The sequence below is a fragment of the Adiantum capillus-veneris genome, chromosome 8 (genome assembly GCF_014529385.1).
Source record: "Adiantum capillus-veneris isolate H3 chromosome 8, ASM1452938v2, whole genome shotgun sequence".
Taxonomy (NCBI): domain Eukaryota; kingdom Viridiplantae; phylum Streptophyta; class Polypodiopsida; order Polypodiales; family Pteridaceae; genus Adiantum; species Adiantum capillus-veneris.
The window spans coordinates 143,992,945-144,001,315 of record NC_140938.1 but is presented as its reverse complement, the minus strand read 5'-3'; positions in this window follow the sequence as shown (position 1 = coordinate 144,001,315).

Here is an 8,371-nt window from a genome sequence, read left to right as displayed (position 1 = left end):
CACTAGAAGCAGGAGACAATCACTGAGTACAACACACAATTAGGCTATAGCTTTTGATGAGCATTAGAAATAGGAGAAAAATATCATAACCCAAGCAAGAAATTTTTGTGGCATAGTCTTGATATACCAAGACCAACAAGCCATTTCCAAAGAGCAACTCTCGTTCTAGGATTATTATCATCATAAATGTATATCGCTTAGGACTATAAAACTTTCAAGTGAGAGAGTCCAAAACACGGCGGCCAAAGTGGAGATGGAGTTTTTTTAAAAAATAACATTATTGCTTATATTTACATGTCATTAATCGATATTATTACATCTATCTTTATCGCAAAACTCTTTTAGCAAAATATTCAAATTTGGATACTGCTTTCTATTTTACAAGAAATATATTTATGGACCATAGTAATTTTCTTAAAATATGGACAACGAAAACGGTAGACATTTGATCATAAAAATTATTACATACTGTGGTGTACACGGGAGTAAGACCAAACTAGCTAGCCCTCAACGAGTGAGGCAGCTCCTTATATTGAGCATTGGAAAGGCTACATGCCAAGAACAACAGAAGTGTCCTCCCACACTAGGTGTTTGGACACACGACCACACACCACACCTCCCCCCTTAGGGAGAAAAAGATGGACATCTTTTTACAATGTTGGGCTGAGAATGGACTTCACAAGAGACATCAACTCCGACGCCTCATCTGGGGGGAGTGATCATACAACGACTCAAGGATTAGGGACTGAAATTGGGGACTAGACTCATCATCATGCCGAAATCGTCAAGGCATGGAACTCATACATCTCGCTTGTGCAAACATTAGGTCGCTATCCCAATGAAGTGGACAAGATGAGGAAGGACTGAGGCTTGGGGGCGATATTTTTGCAACATACATCCCTTCCCGAAGGAGCTTGGTGTGATGATAATGGTCATTTAACAAAAACTAAATTGCGACATGAACTAAAGATGAAAAGACTATCACTAAACACATAATGAAAGCTTGAGCTTCACGATTGTAGCACTGTTTCATGACCAACAAGACTAGAAGGTCGGGCATCTCTGCAACAAAGTTGCAGCCACTCCCATCTCCTTGAGCATACTGGAAAAGGAACCTTTGAAAACCACTATTAAGCCAAAAGAACAAAATATCCTAAGAGAATGGGCTGCGTAGAGCTGATTGTAGGTTGTTGCAAGAAACACTCATGACAATCCAAATGCATTAACCAGTCGGCCCCTACTTTGTTGGCATTGTATGTAGATAGAATTGCATGGGAAGCTTCAGTAGCACTTTCCAGAAATTTGTATAGCTGGACAAAATTCGACCTTTGATTGTGTCTTCTTAGCACCCAATGTGAGACCCGATTGCGTAGGGCGCTTTTTGAGTTTCAGTTCAGTCTTTTTGGGCTTCTAGCAACCCTGTATAGAAGGATCGTCACTACCATCTGAGTGCGGCTCGGCAGTCCTCACAACCCCGTCCACCACAGGATTAGTCGTAGTGTTTTTTGCCTGCTTCTTCTTGTCGCCTTTCTTGGTTGCAGCAGGTTTAGCGGCTTTGGGTGCTGCCTTCTTGGGCGACTTCGCACACTTGGGCCTCTTCGGTGCCGCCTTCTTCAAACCCAACTTTTTGGGGGTTGCCTTCTTCACTTCTGGTGAGAGCTTATAGGACTCCTTGACTTTCAGGTAGCCTCGATGTACTTGCTAATGGCGATTAGTCATGAGCCTAATCTCTCCTTCAATGCTAGAATAGCTTCGTTGATAGGATGAAGCGACTCCGTCTTGGGCTTCTTGGCAGCAGGAGGCTTGGCCTTCTTAGGACTAGAGCTAAGGAGTACTGGAATCGCAGGTTTATGCGCGGCGACCTTCAAGGGCCTATGAGAGTCTGCTTTGCAGGGTAGCGGATGCAGCTGGCGAAATTACATGAGGAAAGTTGTAGGCAGCGATAGCCTCTCTCTCTCTCTCTCTCTCTCTCTCTCTCTCTCTCTCTCTCTCTCTCTCTCTCTCTCTCTCTCTCTCTCTCTCTCTACCCAGTGTCAAGCAAGATTTCCATCGCTGGCGTAGGTATTCCCCAAGAAAATCAAGAAAAGGATTTCTAACTAACCCTTGCCCGCCGTCTCCACCAATGTAGTGTGCTCACTGCAAGACACTTGAGAGAGAGACTCGACCAAACTCAGCTTGCCCTCAACGAGTGAGGCAGCTCCTTATATTGAGCACTGGAAAGGCTACATGCCAAGAACAGCAGAAGTGTCCTCCCACACTAGGTGGTCGGACACACGACCACACACCACAATACACATGATTAATGTAAATTAGGATGCTCCATAAAATTACACACAGACACACAGACACACACACTGAGTAAAAGGAGCCACATGACAAAAAATTCTCCTAGAATAAAATATAGAAATTTTTTATGAATCTTCAAAAAGATCTCTACTAGTGACATCATTTAAATCTAAACCCATGGCTCCTAAATCAGTAAAGAGAAAAATTGGATCCTCATTTGTAGATGTGTTGGCTTCAAAAAGATCTCTACTAGTGACATCATTTAAATCTAAACCCATGGCTCCTAAATGAGTAAAGAGAAAAATTGGATCCTCATTTGTAGATGTGTTGGCTTCAAAAAGATCTCTACTAGTGACATCATTTAAATCTAAACCCATGGCTCCTAAATGAGTAAAGAGAAAAATTGGATCCTCATTTGTAGATGTGTTGGCTTCATCATTGTGGGATTTTTCATCTCCATCTCATCATCATCATCATGAAACTCATCCTCCTTGCTAAGATTAGCAATGGGACTTGATTCGTTGATCTCTCTCTCCTAGGTTTCTGTCAGGAAAATGGCAAGGCCGGACTAGAAAAGGGCAAGACCGGGCTAGACAGTGTGGAAAGGGAGTCCAACTAGGGGAAAGGGCTAGGAGCCAGGCTATATAGTGGGTGGTTGGGAGGTGGACTCCTAGGTTCTAGTTCCCCTTGTCTAACATTGGTATCAAGAGCAAGGTTCCTTTTTGGGAATGTCACAGCCGTGGAGGAGGGGAGCCACACAATTTTGCATGCTTTTTTGCATGTCGGGGTCAAGGGGGCGTGGAGAGCATCCCCTATGAGAAGGAAGACAAGCCCGAAGACATGGGAAACACCTCTTGCGAGGGAAGACGGTGAGGTTAGACCCTGCACCAAATGGCACCCTTGCGGGCTCTACGGCATCGCGCCGGGATGGGAAGCAAAACTCGACCCAAGTACCGAAGCCCGTTTCACCCTGCACCGACCACCATATCTCTCCCAACCTCCTTGCGCGCTACTGCAGTCAGCCATGGCGACTGTGAGGCCTTGAGTTCACATTAAAAAATGACCAAGGCCTTGAGTTCACATTAAAAAATGACCAAGGACTTTATTGACACTAGGGGTGATACACACCCGACCTAAAGCAAGGAGCTCTGATTTCGGGAGTTGGTAAGCATTAATCCAAGGGAATCAAAGGCAGGGCCGTCAAATACACACACACACACCAATTCTCCACGTACGAGCTGCAGAAAAGAAAAAATTTAATAAAAGCATCTCAAGTGACATTATTTTTCAAAATAGATTACGATCGAACGCATAATCGATTCGGCTACAAGGGATTAAGGAATTCTCTACACGGCGGATATTTTGGATTGATTAACACTTGGATAATATCGACTTCGATGGGATTCGAAAGGTTAATTAAACTTTGCAAGTGCTCTCAATCTCAGGTATTCTGACTATTCCTTGCACCACACTGTGTTGCCATGGATTGAGATATCAATATGAATTTTGATTTTGAGCAAAGTACACCTGCTCCTCCCCATGATGGTCCATGGCCAAATCCTCTCAAGGAGAGTACCTGCGACGCTACGGTAGGTGATGACACTTATGAATTGCTCGACATTCAAAAATTTCGTGCACTTCAGACGCACATGTCAGTCATGGAGCAGTCCAAGGGTCTCCCTAACACGAACATGCATGAGCACGTTGCTACACAGGGGCTAGGCCCTTCTAATCAAGGGCAAGGTCCAACTGCTAATACTTTGCACACTCTAGCTACAAAAGAGGTGGATGAGCTGTTGAAAAACACCAAACCACCGACTTTAAGGGAGAATACCGAGACCGCAATAAGGATGCAATGAATATCTTTCTAAGAAAGTGGGATGGAATTCACACCTTACGGTGTACTTCGGACGCAATTAGAGCCCTGCAAGCGAGCTTAACTATGGAAGGCAAGGCCTACAAATGGTGGATGTCTCTCAAGGAGAAGAATATCATACCACAGAGTTGGGAAGCTTTTGAAGCTATGTTTCGTAAAGAATTTTTGCCTACCAATGAGGCAGATCGGAATTGGACGGCTTAAGATACGTGTCCCATGCGCCAATACCCATCATTGCTTGAATATATATCTCACTATTGGGATGTTATCCTCAAGTTGGAAGGCTTAGATAACTTTCAACAAGTACGGGGGTTTATACATGGTTTGACACCAGAGCTTAAGAAGCACGTTAAGACCCAAGACCCTAAAACACTTGAGGAAGCCATTGTGAAAGCACATATTCACGATGATCCAAATGAAAATAAAGCACATAATATTTACGTCCTTGCTAATACACATGGTAATGCACGCACCTAGTATGGGCACAATAAAAGGAAATTTATAGTAGCCAAATCAGACGCATCTAAAAAACCCAAGGACTCGAGAGGTCCTCTCTCTTCTTAGGACTTTGATAAAGCTAAGAAAGAGAAATTATGTTTTCAATGTTTCGGAAGTGGTCATGGTAGAAAGGATTGTCCCAAGGGAAAATCTGTTGCTCATGGCAAGGAGAAAGAAGTGCACACGGTGCAACTGCTGCCTCTTGAGACTTCTCACGACTCTCTACAGTGGAAGTAACACACACCGAGGTGGTGCATGAATGATGTCTCACAGCTTCATGTGGCAATAGACCTTCAGACCACATGATTTAGTACATATGCACGGATCTTGACAAAGGCACAAGGTGCGCATCTTGGTAGATGACGGTGCTACTCACAATTTCATCAATTATGGATTGGTGAAAAAACTCAAATTGCCTCAAACTTCGAGTACCCACCGCTACAAGGTAGCAATACCCACCGCTACAAGGTAGCAATGATGAATGGACATGATATTGAGATCTGGGATACTCAAGTCCGAGATGTTTCGTTGAAAGTAGAAAGTTACTCCACATCCTTGGATTTTTAGCTTATGAACATGGAGCAGGCAGACGTGGTCCTTGGTAGGGAGTGGTTACATAGCCTAAGACCATCACTGAGATCTGGGATACTCAAGTCCGAGCTGTTCTGTTGGAAGTACAAGGTTACTCTACATCCTTGGATTTTCAGGTTATGAACATGGAGCGGGCAGTCGTGGTCCTTGGTAGGGAGTGGTTGCATAGCCTAGGACCATCACTGATGCGTAGCTATGAGCACAACAACTTGATGTTCAAATCCCATGGCGCACATGTGTTGTTGTTAGGAGAGAAGGATATACCTTCTTCACCATTTATTTGTACAATTGAGCTTATGCATCTCGTTTCTGATAATGAAATAGATATTTTCTTGTGTTACTCACTGTCTCATTTTCTCTCTAGCATTGAAGCTGTTGAAAATTCCTCAATGCCGCATGCTTCTCTCTCATCTCTTCCACCAATGACTACTTCCAAACAAGCAAATATTGCTAGTGAGTTACAACATTATTAAAGGAATTTCAAGATGTGTTTCCTAATGATTTGCCGCCAGTATTACCGCTGACACGATTGGTGCAACATGGCATCAATGTGGTTGCAGGCTGTAAACCTGTTAGTAAACCGCCCTACCGTATGAGTTACTCTGAAGCTGCTGAGGTGGAACGTTAGCTTGGTGACTACCTTAGCAGAGGGTTTATACAACCGAGTTCTTCACCACGGGCTTCTCCTATCCTTTTAGTGAAGAAAAAAGACGGCAGTATGCGCATGTGCGTAGACTACCGTGGCTTAAATACGGTTATGGTTAAGAACAAGTACCCATTGCCACGAGTGGATGAGTTGTTTGACAAACTCACTCATGCTCGCATTTTTACAAAAATAGACTTGCGTTCAGGTTATCACCAAGTCCGTATTCGACTTGCTGATATACCCAAAACTGTATTTCGAACAAGGTTTGGACACTACGAGTTTTTGGTGGTGCCCTTTGGGTTAACCAATGTGCCCGTAACATTCATGACACTTATGGATAGTGTCTTGAAGCCGTACTTGGGCAAATTTGTCATTGTTTTTCTCGATGACATTCTAGTCTATAGTGCTTCTGAAGAAGAACACTTACAACATATGAGGCAGGTGTTCGAGTTGTTACGAACAAATAAATTATATGCCAAGGAATCTAAGTGTGACTTTTTGAAAAAAGAAACTCACTATCTAGGACATGTTATTTCAGCTTATGGCCTATATATGGATCAATCCAAAGTGGATACAATCCGCAAATGGCCTTCTCCTAGAAATCTGGAAGAGTTACATATTTTTTTAGGATTTGCAGGTTTTTATCGAAGGTACATTAAAAACTATGCTAATATTGTTGTTCCCAGGATGGATCAACTGGAAGGAAAAGGAAAAGATGTTTAGTGGGGACCCGCTCAACATCACAGTTTCAATACGCTCAAGGATGCATTAGCTATAGCTCCCATACTAGCTATTGTAGATCCTTTGAAACCATCTGTTTTGGAAACGGATACCAGTGACCGTGCTATTGCAGCAGTCCTCTTACATAACGGACGGCCAATTGCATTTGAAAGCAAGAAGCTTGATGCAGCTCAGCAAAACTACTCTGCTTATGAGTGCGAACTCTATGTAATAGTGTCCGCCTTAAGAACACGGTGGCATTATCTGTATGGTGCTCAGTTTGAGATTGCTTTTGACCATGAAATCATCAAAATGGTTTACACAACAAATGAATTTGAAGGGTCAGAAAGCCAAGTGGGTCAAGATTCTTTAGGAATATGACGCCAAGCTCAGGTATCATAAAGGTCGATACAACGTGGTGGGTGGAGATCAATTCTCTCTTGTTCAAGGAACTTCGTAGTGAATTTTTGGATTCTCTCAAAGGCAAATATAAGCATGATGAAGCATATTCCAAAGTGTGGAGCCATGTACAAATGAGGGATCCTTCTCACTCCAATGATGGTAGTGTAACGTTAACCTCCACACCTAATTCTCCTCTATGGAGTGATGAACTACAACGATGGAAGCATTTCACCATCGACAATGGGTACCTACTCCATAAGGGGAGAGTTTGTGTACCGACAGACTCAGACATTCGACGTAAAATTATTTATGAATCTCATGATAGTCCAAGTGCAGGGCACCCAAGTATTAGAAAAACTTATGCTCTCGTACGACAGTAATTTTACTCGTCAGGTATACATGGCTTTGTTCAAGCTTATGTCTTGCATTGCCAAAAATGTCAAGTGAACAAAGTAGAGCGCCTGAAAGCAGGAGGACTCTTACATCCTTTGGAGATTCCCAATGGAAAATGGGAAAGTATCTCCATGGATTTTATTATGGGTTTACCAACCACTGTACGAGGTCATGACTTGGTATGGGTGATCATAGACAGGTTGACTAAACTATGTAAGTTTATTCCAACCAAATCAACGGTTAAGACACTAAAACTAGCCAAGTTATTTGTGGACAATCTATACAAGTTGTATGGTTTGCCAAGTAACATTGTCAATGATCATGATCCCAAGTTTAACAGTCACTTTTGGAGGACTGTGTTTCAATGATTGGGTACACAACTAAACCTCAGTACATCCGATGATCCAGAAACACATGGTTAGACATAACGAGTTAACCAAGTGCCAGAGGATATGCTAAGAGCATACGTCATCAAAAAATAGTTTGACTGGGAAGAATACTTACCTATTCTCGAGTTTGCCTAGAACAATGCTAAGCATGTCAAAACTGGATTTAGTCCTTTCATGCTCATGTATGGGTTTCAACCTAGGTCACCTATTACGGTGGGGTTGGCAACCGAAAAGCTCCAACATATTAAGGATTTTCTCCAAGACCACTAATATACCCGTTAATATTACCGCCTCTGTTGCTGCTTCTACTACCATACTTATTGCCACTAAAAGACCATTTAAAAATAAAGGTGCTCACTGATTTGGGCCACCCAAAATTGGGTGGCCCAAATGGCACCTTTATTTTTGACCTACATAAAACAATGAAACATCAATTGTTTTTTGGAAGAGTATACAAAAGAACCAAAGAATTGAAATTGAATTTACTTTACCTTGACAATTTAATATGCAGAAGATCAACTATTTAAAAAAGTACAATAAAATGTAAATAGTTGTATATACATTCTGCCA